The sequence below is a fragment of the Nelumbo lutea genome, chromosome 1, assembly GCF_056320005.1.
Source record: "Nelumbo lutea isolate HS-2025 chromosome 1, American lotus-T2T, whole genome shotgun sequence".
NCBI lineage: Eukaryota > Viridiplantae > Streptophyta > Magnoliopsida > Proteales > Nelumbonaceae > Nelumbo > Nelumbo lutea.
In genome coordinates this window covers 194,364,017-194,378,219 of record NC_142684.1, presented here as the reverse complement: position 1 = coordinate 194,378,219, position 14,203 = coordinate 194,364,017, and the positions used below count along the sequence as shown (strand labels likewise).

Below are 14,203 nucleotides of genomic sequence, written 5' to 3'. Positions count from 1 at the left end.
TTAAATATTTCAAGAAACTTACCAAATTCCTTCTCCAATTTTTGTTGCTTCAGCTTGTTAGGGAATGGAACTTGTGGTTGTTGGTGCATCCCTTGTTGTGCTTCTGGTTGTTCCGTCTTCTGTTGTCTGGTTCCAAGGCTTGTTTCTGCCTTGGGTTCAGCCCAATTCTTCTTTTCTATCTCAGGCAACTCTTTTCCACTTCTTAAGGTAATAGCTTGCACCTGCTCTCGTGGATTCACTTCAGTGTTGCTTGGAAGAGTTCCCGGCAGTCTGGAAGAGATTAATTGTGCCAATTGCCCCACTTGGTTTTCCAGGTTTTTGATTGAGGCTTCCTGGTTCTGGAACCTAGTTTCTGCACCTGCTATAAATTTTGTCATCAGTTCCTACAAATTGGATTTTGGTTCAGGCTGATGATAAGTCTGGTGGAACGGCTTGGAAATATGCTGATTTGGCCAGGACTGGTTTGAATGTCCCCTCCATCCTGGATGAAAAGTATGGTGACTCTGGTAACCCTGCTGTCTTGATGAATTGCTGACATAATCAACTTGTTCAGTAGATGGTCTGAACTGATTGCCAACTTGGCAGTCTGTACTGATGTGGCCTCCCCCACACAATTCACAATTAAGAGGCTGCACATGCATGGCAGCTATCTGCATTTCATCTATTTTTTTACTGAGTGCTCCTATTTGTGCAGCTAGTGCTGTATAAGTGTCAACATTATGCAAGCCTTGCTGCTTCCTAGTTTGAGTCCTTTCCGAATGCCATTGATAATTGTTGGCTGCCATTTCCTCAATAAGTGCATGGGCAACCTCAGGAGTTTTATTATTTATGGATCCTCCGGCTGCAGCATCTAATATGGTCTTATTTGAGTCAGTAAGACCATTATAGAAAGTCTGCACTTGCAGCCAAATGGGGAGGCCATGGTGAGGAACTATCCTTAACAGCTCCTTGTATCGTTCCCATGACTCATATAAAGATTCCCCCTCTTGCTGGAAAAAAGTAGTGATGTCATTCCTCATTTTAGTAGTTTTAGAAGGGGGAAAATATTTAGAGAGAAAACGGCTGGCCATTTCGTCCCATGTGGCTATAGATCCTGCCGGTAATGAGTTCAACCAAGCTTTGGCTTTATCCTTCAAAGAAAATGGGAATAACCTCAGCCGGATGGCATCATCACTTACCCCATTGTGTTTGAAGGTGTCACAGATTTCCAAGAAGTTAGCAACATGGGCATTCGGATCCTCATGGGCCATACCACAAAACTGAACCGTATTTTGTATCATTTGGATTATGGCCGGTTTAATTTCGAAGTTATTGGCAGCAATAGTTGGCTTGATAATGTTGGAGACAGTCCCGGTGAGGGTAGGCTTGGCATAATCCATCATAGTTCTTTGTTCAGCCATTTCTTGTGCTTCTTGTCTGACTTGCTTAGTAGCTCTCAAACGGACACGGAGAGTCCGTTCAATCTCCGGGTCGTAAAGGATCTCTTCCAGTTCAGGTCTGCTTGTCATAAACTGTTAAAGTCAAAGCAATAAAAATGCCAATATTCACAAAAGAAAATAAATAACTAATCCTATCACACTGAAAATGTAAAGTGAATTATTGGAATACAAAACCTACATCCTATCATGAATAAATGAAGCCGATTATACTAAAAGCAGATTTAAACCAATCATCTTATTCAAGGTTCCTTTATCTACATCCATCGATTGCAACATCTGAATTCAGACCCAATTTAGATCTGAGTTCAGATCTACAAGTCTTTGGTATTGTTAGTCTAGAGAAATTAATAAATAATAATTCAGATCTGAGCTGGATATCTCATACACACTCATTGGTATACACTACAATATACATCCATTAAGGTTGGAATCAATTCTGTGATGCTTTAGGGCTGAAATCAGATCTGAGTTAGGCTTGGGTTAAAGATTTTAAACTCTACAATTGAAGCTCAAACCTGTATAGTTGATGCATATCAAACACTTGCTAAGACTTGAAAATTGGGTCTGCAATGTTTGGTATTGCAAGCTATTCGGTCCATACAACTTTTGTAGAAATCTGAAATCAGGTCTGCTAACTGTTGCACTATAGCAGCCCTGCTACAGATCTGAATGCTAAAAGAAATACTTGGAAAGTGCTAATTTTTCTTAAATATCTGAGGCATAACAATTATTCAATCCAAACATACACCTCCTTAGCTAATGTAGCTCGGTTACAAGTGGGTAAAGCCAAGAATTCAGTCCACCCAGAATTCATAGTATGCTCTGTATCATTTCAGTCCTCACATCATATCAACTGCATTTCAGATTTGAATTTCTCTCATTCCTTGCTATCCATTCACCCTTGAGGCAGGTTGGATGTATCATAGGGTGGATTGGGGTAGTGATGGCACCCAATTCACCTCAAACTTGCATCGGTTCAGATCTGAGTTCAGAGGAATTCAGATCTGAACTGAGCAGATCTGTAACAGCAGAATTCAGATCTGAACTCAAGTCTGAGTTTGGATCTGAATTTTCAATTGCCTTACCTTCAGTTATTGCTACCAAATTGTTTTTGGGGAATAGCAGAAGTGCCCTAGGGTGAATTGGGGTGGTGATGACACCCAATTCCCCTCAAAATTGCATCAGTTCAGGTCTGAGTTCAGAGGAACTCAGATCTGAACTGTTGCAGATCTGCTGTAGCAGAATTCAGATCTAAACTCAGATCTGAGTTCTGATCCGAATTCTCAATTGCTCCTCTTGTTGTTCAAAAGATTTCCCTTTTTTTTTTTTTAATTTGTTTTTTTCTTTTTGTAATGAAAGAAAGAAAAAAAAATAAAGTCTGAAACACAAGCAACTCTTTTCGGCTGAGTACTGCAGATCTGAAATCTGCTGATCTGAGTGCCGAATGCAACTCAGATCTGCAACACTCATGTTTTTTGTGAATTTTTTTTTTTTCTTTTTTGAAGGGAACAACATCAAGATTGAATAGAAATCAAATATGCCTTTATTAAAATGAAACTGAAACCAGAAAAAGAGAGTAATCTACTTAAGAAAGAAGAAACATAACTACATGAGTACAGCAGTTGCAGTCCAAGCTGAAATGAAAAAGTTAGCAAATTAACCCAACTATGAATGCAATGCTGAATGAGATCAGATTAAGAATGCTCAATGTTTCCTAATATTGCTTCTCTAAATCCCTGGCAACGGCGCCAAAAACTTGATGTGTGGCTCATTGTGACACTAGCAAGTGCACTAGCCGTTCAAGTAATAAAGTAGTGAGTGAAGTATCGTTCCCACGAGGATTTAGGAAACAATTACCAATACTAAATTGAGCACTTCTTATCTGATCAACAAATAAATCAAAACTCTAATGAAAGCTAAGAAATCCTAAATTAAAATCTATCTAAATCATTGGCCCAATTGCCTTCAATTCAGGTTAGAAGAGTAAGCAGTAAATGCCAATCTCAGAATTCAGCAATCTATCAATTTGGATCATTCGAATGAATCATGATTAAGCCTTGGTTTGGTGAAACCCCAAGGTCATGAACAGCCTCTCTCAAGTGCATGTTCATCCTATGCATGAGTGACGGTTCTTCTATCTCTAGCAAGAATTTAATCCCCATGCATGCATTTCTTCAAACACTTCTAAGGCATCAATTCAAATCTGAATTGATCACCAACTGAATTGTGCAAGTTATCTCTAACCTTGCACTCAATTCAGTTCTTGAATAGTAGATCTAAATTCCTAGAGTCTCTCTCAAGCACTCTAGGAATTCCAAGCTGTAGATTAATTCGCCCAATCTGAAAATTGAAGATCTGAATTCTCTTTCAAGCAATTCAGATCTTGCAATCTCAGATCTGAGAATTCAGATCTGAGTTTTGAAGGTTAGTTGGCCGAATTAATCTACAATCACACCCTTATTCAAGAAACTTCAAATACAATGCATGACCATTTGAATGAATCAAAAAGAATTAGATTGCTGAACTGAAATTTTACAAGATGAAATACATCAAGGAAGAATGGAAACAAGGAGAAAGAAGAAAGAACATATAACTAAGAAACTGAATTCAAATCAAAAGAGAATGAAACTACAAATGATTTATTACAGAAGATCTTTGAATCACAAACTCTCAATTCGAACTCACCTTCTTCTTCTAACTTGCTTGTCTTGAACTTCCTTCAGCCCTTCTTCTTCTTCTTCCTTGCGCTTAGCCTTCTTCTCTTCTCTTCTCTCAAGGTGGCCGAACCTCTAAGAGTGGGAGAGCCTTCCTCTTAAGCAATTGAACAACTTTCTCCCCTCCTAGAGGCCTCCTTATATAGTTTTTCAAGGGGGCTCTTGCCCCTTCTTGAAGCCTCTAGAATGGGGTGTATTACACCCCTCATGAACCTTCTAGAGTGCTCCCTCCTTCTCTTCAAGAAACTCCTAGAAGATGCCGCCCCTAGCTCCCTTTGGGCTGCTATTTGGGCTACAACTTAGCTTGCTTTTGAGCTCATGTAGGCTACACTCTAGGCTGTTATTTGGGCTAAAAATGGGCCTTCCTTGCTGGGCTGAATTCTCCTCATAGATAGGCTTTATTTTCTTGGGTTTTCTCAAGGAATTCACTTGCTCTTTTTGGGCCAAAGTGCTCTCTCTTGCTTCCACGACCGGGCTGGACTGAAATTGGTCTTTTTGAACCTTCTTTTCTTGCCTTTTTCCTTCCTTTTCTTGGATTGATTATCCCTGAACCTATTCTTAGCACTAAGCTAAATTAAGGCAAAAATTAATAAAACCGGCATAAAAATCCATGCTAAAGTCCTCAAAAATTATAGATAAATTGGAAGTTCATCAAATACCTCCACACTTAAGGGGCGAATTCTGAGATGGATCAGCTGATAGGATTGGGCCCAAACCCTATCCACTTAGAGAGTCCAAGATCTAAATGAGATTTAGATCTGAAAACCTTCTAATTAGATTTGGAGATGGATGATCTAATTTGCAGATAAGATAAGGGTTATCCCTTATCACTTAAAGGGACTTCTAATCCAAATATGATTTGGGTTAGCAACTCCTAATTGGATTAGGAGATGATCCCTTTAAGTCTATAAAACAAGAAGGGAGCGGTAGCCTTTAGACATGCAATGCAATCCAGAGATCTTTGTCTTCAGAGCTGAGATTACTAGAAGAGAGAATTCTGCACCCTACAAATACTCTCTTGCCGCCTCCTTCCTGCAGCCACCGTCTATTACAGTTCGATCTCCAATTCTTGAGAGAAATCAAGATTTGATCTTGATACCAATCTTTTGGAGAAAAGATTGGTGGGAGTTGTATTCATAAGCGTCCAGTTGATTCTTGCGAAGGGTCAAGTTCTTTTGGAAGAACACTACTGATTCTGCTCCACTCTGCACTACACTATCTTCAGTGGGAGCAGATTTTGGATCCTTCCTTGGGTGTGAACACCTCCATTGGGAGATACTGCTTCTCTGTATCAAGTATTATCCTTCCCTATTCCTTTTGGTTCAGATCTGGTTCAGTTTATGGTTCAAGAATGATCCTTGAAAATATGATTTTCTAAATGGGGAATTCGATTCCCAGTTGAAGGGAGAGAAAAATTTTTGAAATTCGCCCCCTTATTCCACAATCTTTGGGCGTCCATGTGATGGATTTCCTATCCCTTCAGTTATATCAATGAACTGGAGGCTCTTGGATCCGGGCTGGATCTGGTAACATAGATCAATGCTATTCTCAACTCTCTGCCTCCATCCTTTAATCCATTCATCATGAACTACAACATGAACAAGCTAAATGTCAGCTTGCAGGAACTCAGCAATATGTTGTAGAGGGCCAAAGAATTGATTAAAAAGGATGAGCCCATTGCCATGCTTGTTGAAACTGGCAAATCGGGCAAGAAAAGGAAGGCAAAGAGAAAGCCCTAGAATAGGCCGCCGAACCTAAGAAGTAGAAGAAAGACAAAGCATCGGATGCATGTCACTTCTACAAGAAGACCGGCCACTGGAAAAGGAACTGTCCTGCCTACCTGGAATCCAAGAAAGGTAATCTCGAAACTTGTGTTATAGAAACCAACTTATTGGTAGCTTCTGCGTCCTGGTGTATTGACTCCGGGGCTTCAACTCATGCATGTAACTCACTGCAGGGGTTCAAAGTAAGTAGAAGGTTGAGTGAAGGAGAAGTGTTCTACTTGGGGACTACTGGAACTATTGCAGCCATGGCCATAGGAATCATGGAATTACTTTTTAGAGAAAGAACTATTGTACTGAAAGATTGTCTTTATGTATAAAATTTAAGGAGAAATTTGATTTCTGTCTCAAAACTGTGTGTAGATGGTTATTCTACCTTCTTTAGTAATACGATTACTATTAAAATAAATAACAGATTCATTGCATATGGGGAACAGGAGAATGGTCTCTATGTTCTACATCCTTCTCTAGAAACTAACATAACCGAAACTACGTCGGCTGAAATTCCCAAGAAGAGAGCCCGTGATATAGTTAATCTCACGTGTCAGTGGCACTACTGACTTGGCCACATCGGTGTTGACCGAATCACAAGGTTGGTAAAGGATGGTCCTTTAGATTTTCTAATTGTAGAAGATCTTCCCACCTGTGAGCCTTGCCTACAAGGCAAGATGATGAAACGGCCATTTAACGGTAAGCCTGAAGGATGTATAGGCTCACTTGACCTAATACATATTGATGTATGTGTTCCCCTGAGTGTTAGGACGTGGAATCAACACATGTATTTTATCACCTTCACTGATGATTTTTCACGATATGGTTATGTGTACCTAATGAGACACAAGTCTGAATCCATTGAAAAGTTCAAAGAGTTCAAACATGTGGTTGAGAAATAGTTAGGGAGAGAAATTAAAGCCCTTCGATCAGATTGAGGTGGCGAGTGTCTCTCTGACGAATTCATGGACTACTTAAAGGAAAAAGGGATAGTATCATAGTTAGCTCATTCGGCTACACCACAACTTAACAGTGTTTTAGAGAGGAGGAATAGGACCTTATTGGATATGGTCCGATCGCTTCTCATACACTCAAAGTTACCCACATCCTGTTGGAGTTACACATTAGAGACTGCGATTTACGAGCTGATTGGGTTCCAACCAAATCGGTTCCGAATACTCCAAATGAACTTTGGACCGGAAAGAAACCAAGTGTCAGACAGTTAAAGATTTGGGGTTGTCCAGCACACGTTAAAAGAATGAGTGCAGACAAGTTGGAATCCAAGACCAGTCATTGTCTATTTGTAGGCTACACAAAAGGCTCTATAGGTTACCTATTCTATGACCCAAGTGAGAAGAAAATGTTCTGCAGTCGAAATGCACAATTCTTGGAGGTCGATTTCATCCTGAACACCCATCGTCAGGAAGTTGTTCTTGATGAGGAGAGCTCAGGTAGTGACCAACCTAGAAGATCCACTCGGGTATCCAGGCCACCGATCCATTATGGTTATGACCAGGATAGTTACCTGGTGGAAACCTTGACTAGTGAGGAGGATCCCGTGACTTATGCAGAAGCTATGTTGGACATAAATTCCTAGAAGTGGGTGGAGGCCATGATAGCAGAGATGGACTCAATGGAGACCAATGGAGTCTAGACTCTAGTAGATCCGCCCCCCGGGGTAAAAGCAATCAGTTGCAAATGGATTTACAGGAGGAAGAAGGGCCCCGATGGTAGGGTTGAGACTTTCAAAGCTCATCTAGTGGCGAAAGGGTACACTTAGAAAGAGGGCATCGATTATGAGGAAACCTTTTTGCCTGTGGCCATGCTTAAATCCATTAGGATCCTGCTAGGTATAGCAGCATACCATGATTATGAGATTTGGCAGATGGATGTCAAACTGCATTCCTAAATGGAGATCTTACTGAAGATATCTAAATGCAGCAGCCATCGGGCTTCATTGCTGCAGGTTAGGAAAACCTAGTATGTAAACTTAATAGATCCATTTATGGACTTAAGCAAGCTTTTAGAAGTTGGAACATCTATTTTGACTCTACTGTCAAATCGTTTGACTTCGAGCAGAATCCGGATGAACCCTGTGTCTACAGGAAGTGCAGTGGAGATAAGGTTACTTTCTTGGTTCTGTATGTAGATGACATTCTACTCATTGGGAATGGTGTAGGAATGTTAACTACGGTGAAAGTATGGCTTTCACAGCAATTCTCCATGAAAGATCTTGGAGAAGCCTCCTATATACTGGGCCTTCGACTCTATAGAGATAGATCAAAGCAGATAATAGGATTATCCCAATCTGTTTACATTGACAAAATAGTCAAAAGATACAGCATGGAAAACTCCAAGAAAGGAAATGTTCCTTTGAGGCACGGAGTCACTCTATCCAAGAAGATGTCTCCCAAGACTTCTGAGGAGATTAATGGCATGAAAGGCGTTCCCTATGCCTCTGCCGTAGGAAGCATCATGTATGCCATGATGTGCACTCGTCCTAACATTGCTCAGGCAGTGAGTGTAGTAAGTAGATGCAGGCCAACCTAGGGCAGGAGCACTAGACTGCTGTGAAAAATATACTTAAGTACCTTCGAAGGATAAAAGAGTTTTGTCTAGTATTCGATGGTAGGTCACTACAGATCCAAGGGTATACAGATGCCGATTTCCAGTCGGATCTAGATGATAGAAAGTCTACATCTGGATATGTTTTCACGATAGGATCGTGTGCTGTTTCTTGGAAAAGCAGCAAATAGGGGTCCACTACAAACTCCACGACAGAGGCCGAGTACATTGCCGCAAGTGAGGTTGCCAAAGAAGCCGTGTGGATGAAGAAGTTCGTTCACGAGTTGGGAGTATTTTTGTCCAACATATCACCCATCCCATTGTTGTGTGACAACAATGGAGCCATTGCTGAGGCTAAGGAGCCACAAGCCCACTCGAAGTCGAAGCACATCGAGAGGAAATACCATGTACTCAGGAGATTGTTGGTAGAGGGGACATCCTGATTCAGAAGGTAGCGTCAGTAGAAAATGTAGTAGACCCATTGACAAAGCCACTATCATAGAAAGTGTTTGAGAAACACGTGGAAAGCATGCGACTCCGGCTAGTACCTGATTGGACCTAAGTGCAAGTGGAAGCTGTTAGACAATTTTGTATGCCCTTAGCTTCAATCAGAATGATGTACTTTATGAGTTTATTGTAAATGAATAAAAGTGCATGATGTGTGGCTCATAGTGACACTAGCAAGTGCACTAGCCACTCAAGTAATAGAGTCGTAAGTAGAGTATTGTTCCCACGAGGACCTATGTAGCAACTACTAGTAATAAATCAGTCTACTGTTATTTGATCATTTGAAATGTAAAACTAATGAAAAACTAAAATTAAAACTACAAAGTTATTTCTAACACATTGGACCAAACACCTTCCATGCAAGTGAGGAGATAGGCTAAAGATGCATAGAAAAATAAATTTGGCAACTAGTTTCTAAGCAATTCGAGTAGAATAGGATTCAGCCTTGGTTTGGTGAAATCCAAAAGCAATGAACAGCCTCTCTCGAGCACATGTTCAATCTATGCATGAGTGACGGTTCTTATATTTCTAGCAAGAATCTAATCCCCATGCATGCACTCAGATCTAACAATTCTAGGACTTCATTTCAGCTAGATGATCATCAACTCAGCTAAATGAACACCAACCGAATCGTGCAAGTTATCTCTAACCTTGCACTCAATTCGGCTCTTGATTGGAAGATCTGAATTCTTAGAGTCTTTTTCAAACACTCTACGAATTCCAAGAAAGAGGAGCAATTCGACCAAACTAAATTAAAGCTACCAGAATTCTTTCTCAAGTAATTCAGGTATTACAAGTTCATGATCTGAAATCATAGATTTGATTTTATAGAATAGCATTTCGGATGTCACTATTTCATGATCTGAATTTACAGATCTGAGATTGGAAAATAGCAATTCAGACCTTGTAAATTCATGATCTGAAATTTCAGATCTGAGATTTCAGACTAGCAGTTCAGCCAACAATCCACAATTGAAATTCCAAACAAGAAACTTCAAGGTTGAATCTACTTTACTTGAATGAACTTAGAAAACAAATTACGGAATTGAATTCACATAAAACAAGCTTTGATTACAACAAGAAAGGAAAATTTGATGGAGAAATTACATAAATCTTAGCTGAATTCGATTACCAAATGGTGCAGAAATCAAATGAGGATGAAACCTTGATCTCCAATTGCTTTCTTCCCCTTCAATTCAGCTTCTTCTCTTGAAGTTGCTTGTTCCTCCTCTCTTCTCCTCTCTTGCGCCTATCTCTTTCTCTTTTTCTCTCTTAGAAAAAGAGCTCAATGAGAGTTTGAAATTAGATGTTGGACCCCTTTTCCCTTGGCTCTCTTATCCTTTTATAGCCTTCTCCTCAGCCCCTTTCCTCCTCTAGAAAGTTCTCCCATCTAGAAAGTTCTCTCCTCTAGAAAGTTCTATAGTGTGGTTTCAGATAATTCAGGCTCGATTTTGACCCTGATTTAGTCCGTTTCTATCATAACTCAAAACATGAAAGTTTTATAACTTTTCTTTATCTTTCCAACTCATCTTGAATCATCTCAATCGAAGTCCGGATGAGAGAGTTACGCCCTAATTACTATTCAGTGCCGAAATTGTCCAAAATTACCCAATTAACCTTGTTTTTCACTTAACGCCTATTTTCTCTCTTCTAGAAAGTTTCCCACCTTTAGGCTCCTTGGGCTGCACTTTGGGCTGCTCTTGAGCTGCTCTTGATCTGCAAATAGTCCTCCTCATTGCTGGGCCGAATAGGCTCCATTGGAGAGCTTCAGTTGTGCTCTCTCTTTGGGCTTTCCCAAAGAGTGTAGCATGGGCTGCATGGGCCGGATGGGCCGAATGGCCCTCCTTTGACCTCTTGGTTGGGCCTTGCTCCCAGCTGGGTTGTATCACCTTATATTTGGCCTCCTTTAGCATGATTTTATGCTCTTTTTCCCTAGACTTGTCCCCTTTGATAATTTCCTGAAATCAAGCTAAATTGGGGTAAGAATTCACACAAATCAGCATCAAAACCATGCATAAACACCAGAATTTATATGTAAATTGTGCACACATCAGTGCATATTTGATTCATGTTCCCCTGGTATGTTTCTATGTAATACCCTTAAACTAGACACTTAATGAGACTCGTGTTAGTTTAGAGTGCATTCCCGATCATTACCATTGTCCGACAAAGGGGCTGATCCTATGACTATGATCACTCACTCAGATGAATTCTCAGACTGCCCCAACATGTCCAGGTTTTAACCCCCATTAAGGATCTACTGATTGACATATCAAAGACAGCCTGATCTGACACCTAGTGAAATGTCATAATCGAGTCTAGGGGTCAGGTGTAAATTTCAAGTTTTGCCTATCTGTCTCCAAGGTCTAGGGCAATACTGGAAATCTAGTCTGGTTCATAGGTTCAAGCAATCCCATACTGCATGTGCCTTGGGTCTTACCTTGATGGCCGAGACAAGCCATCCCAACACTTGGTGGCACATCAGTATCAGCCTTGGCAGGATGAATCTCCCCAGACTTATCCAATGGTTGTGAACATTTAAAACTAACACTAGTCTCTATAAGTGTCCAGTTTTAGGGTATTACCCAAAAATATACCAAACAACATGAATCAAACATGTACTTTATTTATTTACACTAAATGTCAAAAGTACATCAAATTGGATTGAAGCTAAGGGCATACAAAACTGTCTAACAGCTCCCACTTGCACTTATGTCCAATCCGGTAAAAGCCGGAGTCCCATAGTTTCTACGTGTTTCTCAAACACCTTCTGTGTCAGTGGCTTAGACAATGGGTCTATCACATTATCCGCTGATGCTACCTTTTGAATTAGGATGTCCCCTCTACCAATGATCTCCCGCAGTACATGGTACTTCCTCTCGATGTGCTTTGACTTCGAGTGAGCCCAAGGCTCTTTAGCTTGGGCGATCGCTCCATTGTTGTCAAACAACAACGGGATGGGTGATGTGCTGGACAAAATAACTCCCAATTCGTGTATGAATTTCTTCATCCACACAGCTTCCTTTGCATCTTCACTTGTGGCAATGTACTCGGCCTTGGTTGTGGATTCTGCAGCACATGATCCTATCATGAAAACATACCCAGATGTAGACTTTCTATCATCTGGATCTGACTGGAAATCAACATCGGTATACCCTAGAACTTGTAGTGAACTACCATCGAACACCAGACAAAACTCTTTTGTCCTTCGAAGGTATTTAAGTATGTCCTTCACAACAGTCCAATGCTCCTGCCCTGGGTTGGCCTGGAATCTGCTTACCACACTCACCGCCTGAGCCATGTCCGGGCGAGTGCACAGCATGGCATACATGATGCTCCCTACGGCTAAGGCATAGGGAACGTCTCTCATGCCCTCAATCTCCTCAAAAGTCTTGGGAGACATCTTCTTGGAGAGAGTGACTCCATGCCTAAAGAAACATTTCATTTCTTGGAGTTCTCCATTCTGTATCTTTTGACAATTTTATCATTGTAAGTAGCTGGAATAATCCAATTATCTGCTTCGATCTATCTCTATAGAGTCGAAGACCAAGTATATATGAAGCTTCTCCAAGATCTTTCATGGAGAATTGTTGTGATAGCCATATCTTGACCGAAGTCAACATTCCTACATCATTCCCAATGAGTAGGTTATCGTCCACGTACAACACCAAAAGGGTGATCTTATCCCCACTGTATTTCCTCTAAACACAGGGCTCATCCGGATTCTGCACAAAGTCAAACGTTTTGACAACAGAATCAAAATGGATGTTCTAACTCCTAGAAGCCTGCTTAAGTCCATATATGGATCTATTAAGTTTACATACCATGTGTTCCTAACCAGCAGCAATGAAGCCTTGCGACTACTGCATGTAGATATGTTCATTGAGATCTCCATTCAGGAACGTGGTTTTGACATCCATCTGCCAAATCTTGTAGTCATGGTATGCTACTACAGCTAGCAGGATCCTAATGGATTTGAGCATGGCCACGGGGGAAAAGGTTTCCTCATAATCGATACCTTCTTTCTGAGTGTACCCTTTCGCCACCAATCGAGCTTTGTAGGTCTCAATCCTGCCATCGAGGCCCTTCTTTCTCTTGTAGATTCATTTGCAACCAATTGCTTTTACCCCGGAGGGCGGATCTACTAGAGTCCAGACTGCATTGGTCTCCATTGAGTCCATCTCAGCTCTCATGGCCTGCACCCACTTCTGGGAATCTATGTCTAACATAGCTTCCGCGTAAGTTACGAGATCCTCTTCACTAGTCAAGGCTTCCACCAGGTAACTATCCTGGTCATAACCATATTGGACTGGTGGTCTAGATACCCGAGTGGATCTTCTAGGTTGGTCACTACTTGGAGCTTGTGGGACATCTCCCACTGCACCTGAGCTCTCCTCATCAAGAACTATTTCTTGACGATAGGTGTCCAGGATGTAATCGGTTTCTAAGAATTGGGCATTTCGACTGTAGAACACTTTCTGCTCACTTGGGTCATACAATAGATAACCTACCGAATCTTTTGGGTAGCCTATAAATAGGCAACGACTGGTTTTGGATTCCAACTTGTCTGCACTTGTTCTTTTAACGTGTGTAGGACAACCCCAAACCTTCAAGTGTCTCACACTTGGCTTCCTTCCGGTCCATAGTTCATATGGAGTCTTTGGAAGCGATTTGGTTGGAACCCGATTCAGTATGTAGATAGCAGTTTCTAATCCATATCCCCAAAAGGATGTGGGTAATTCTAAGTGGATGAGAAGTGACCGGACCATATCCAACAAGGTCCTATTCCTCCTCTCTGAAACACCGTTGAGTTGAGGTGTGGCAGGAGGAGCTAACTATGACACTATCCCGTTGTCTTTTAAGTAGTCCCTGAATTTGTCAGAGAGATACTCGCCACCTCGATCTGATCGAAGGGCCTTAATTTCTCTCCCTAACTATTTCTCGACTTCTTGTCTAAATTCTTTGAACTTTTCAAATGACTCAGACTTGTGTCTCATTAGGTACACGTAACCATATCGTGAAAAATCATTTGTAAAGGTGATGAAATACACGTGTTGATTTCGTGTCCTAACACTCAGGGGACCACATACATCAGTATGTATTAGGTCAAGTGTGCCTGCAGCTCTTTCAGGCTTACTATCAAATGGCCGTTTAGTCATCTTACCTTGAAGGCAAGGCTCACAAGTGGGAAGGTTTTCTACAATTA

The 14,203-nt window shown here is 41.0% G+C and overlaps 1 non-coding gene across 1 annotated transcript; it reads left to right on the top strand.

Annotated features, from left to right (window-relative positions):
• The first annotated feature begins 915 nt into the window (after positions 1–915).
• LOC148880140 (small nucleolar RNA R71) lies at positions 916–1,022 on the top strand. Its single transcript, XR_016106110.1, has one exon. It is a non-coding gene; the product is annotated as a small nucleolar RNA R71 (small nucleolar RNA).
• The last annotated feature ends 13,181 nt before the right edge of the window (positions 1,023–14,203 follow it).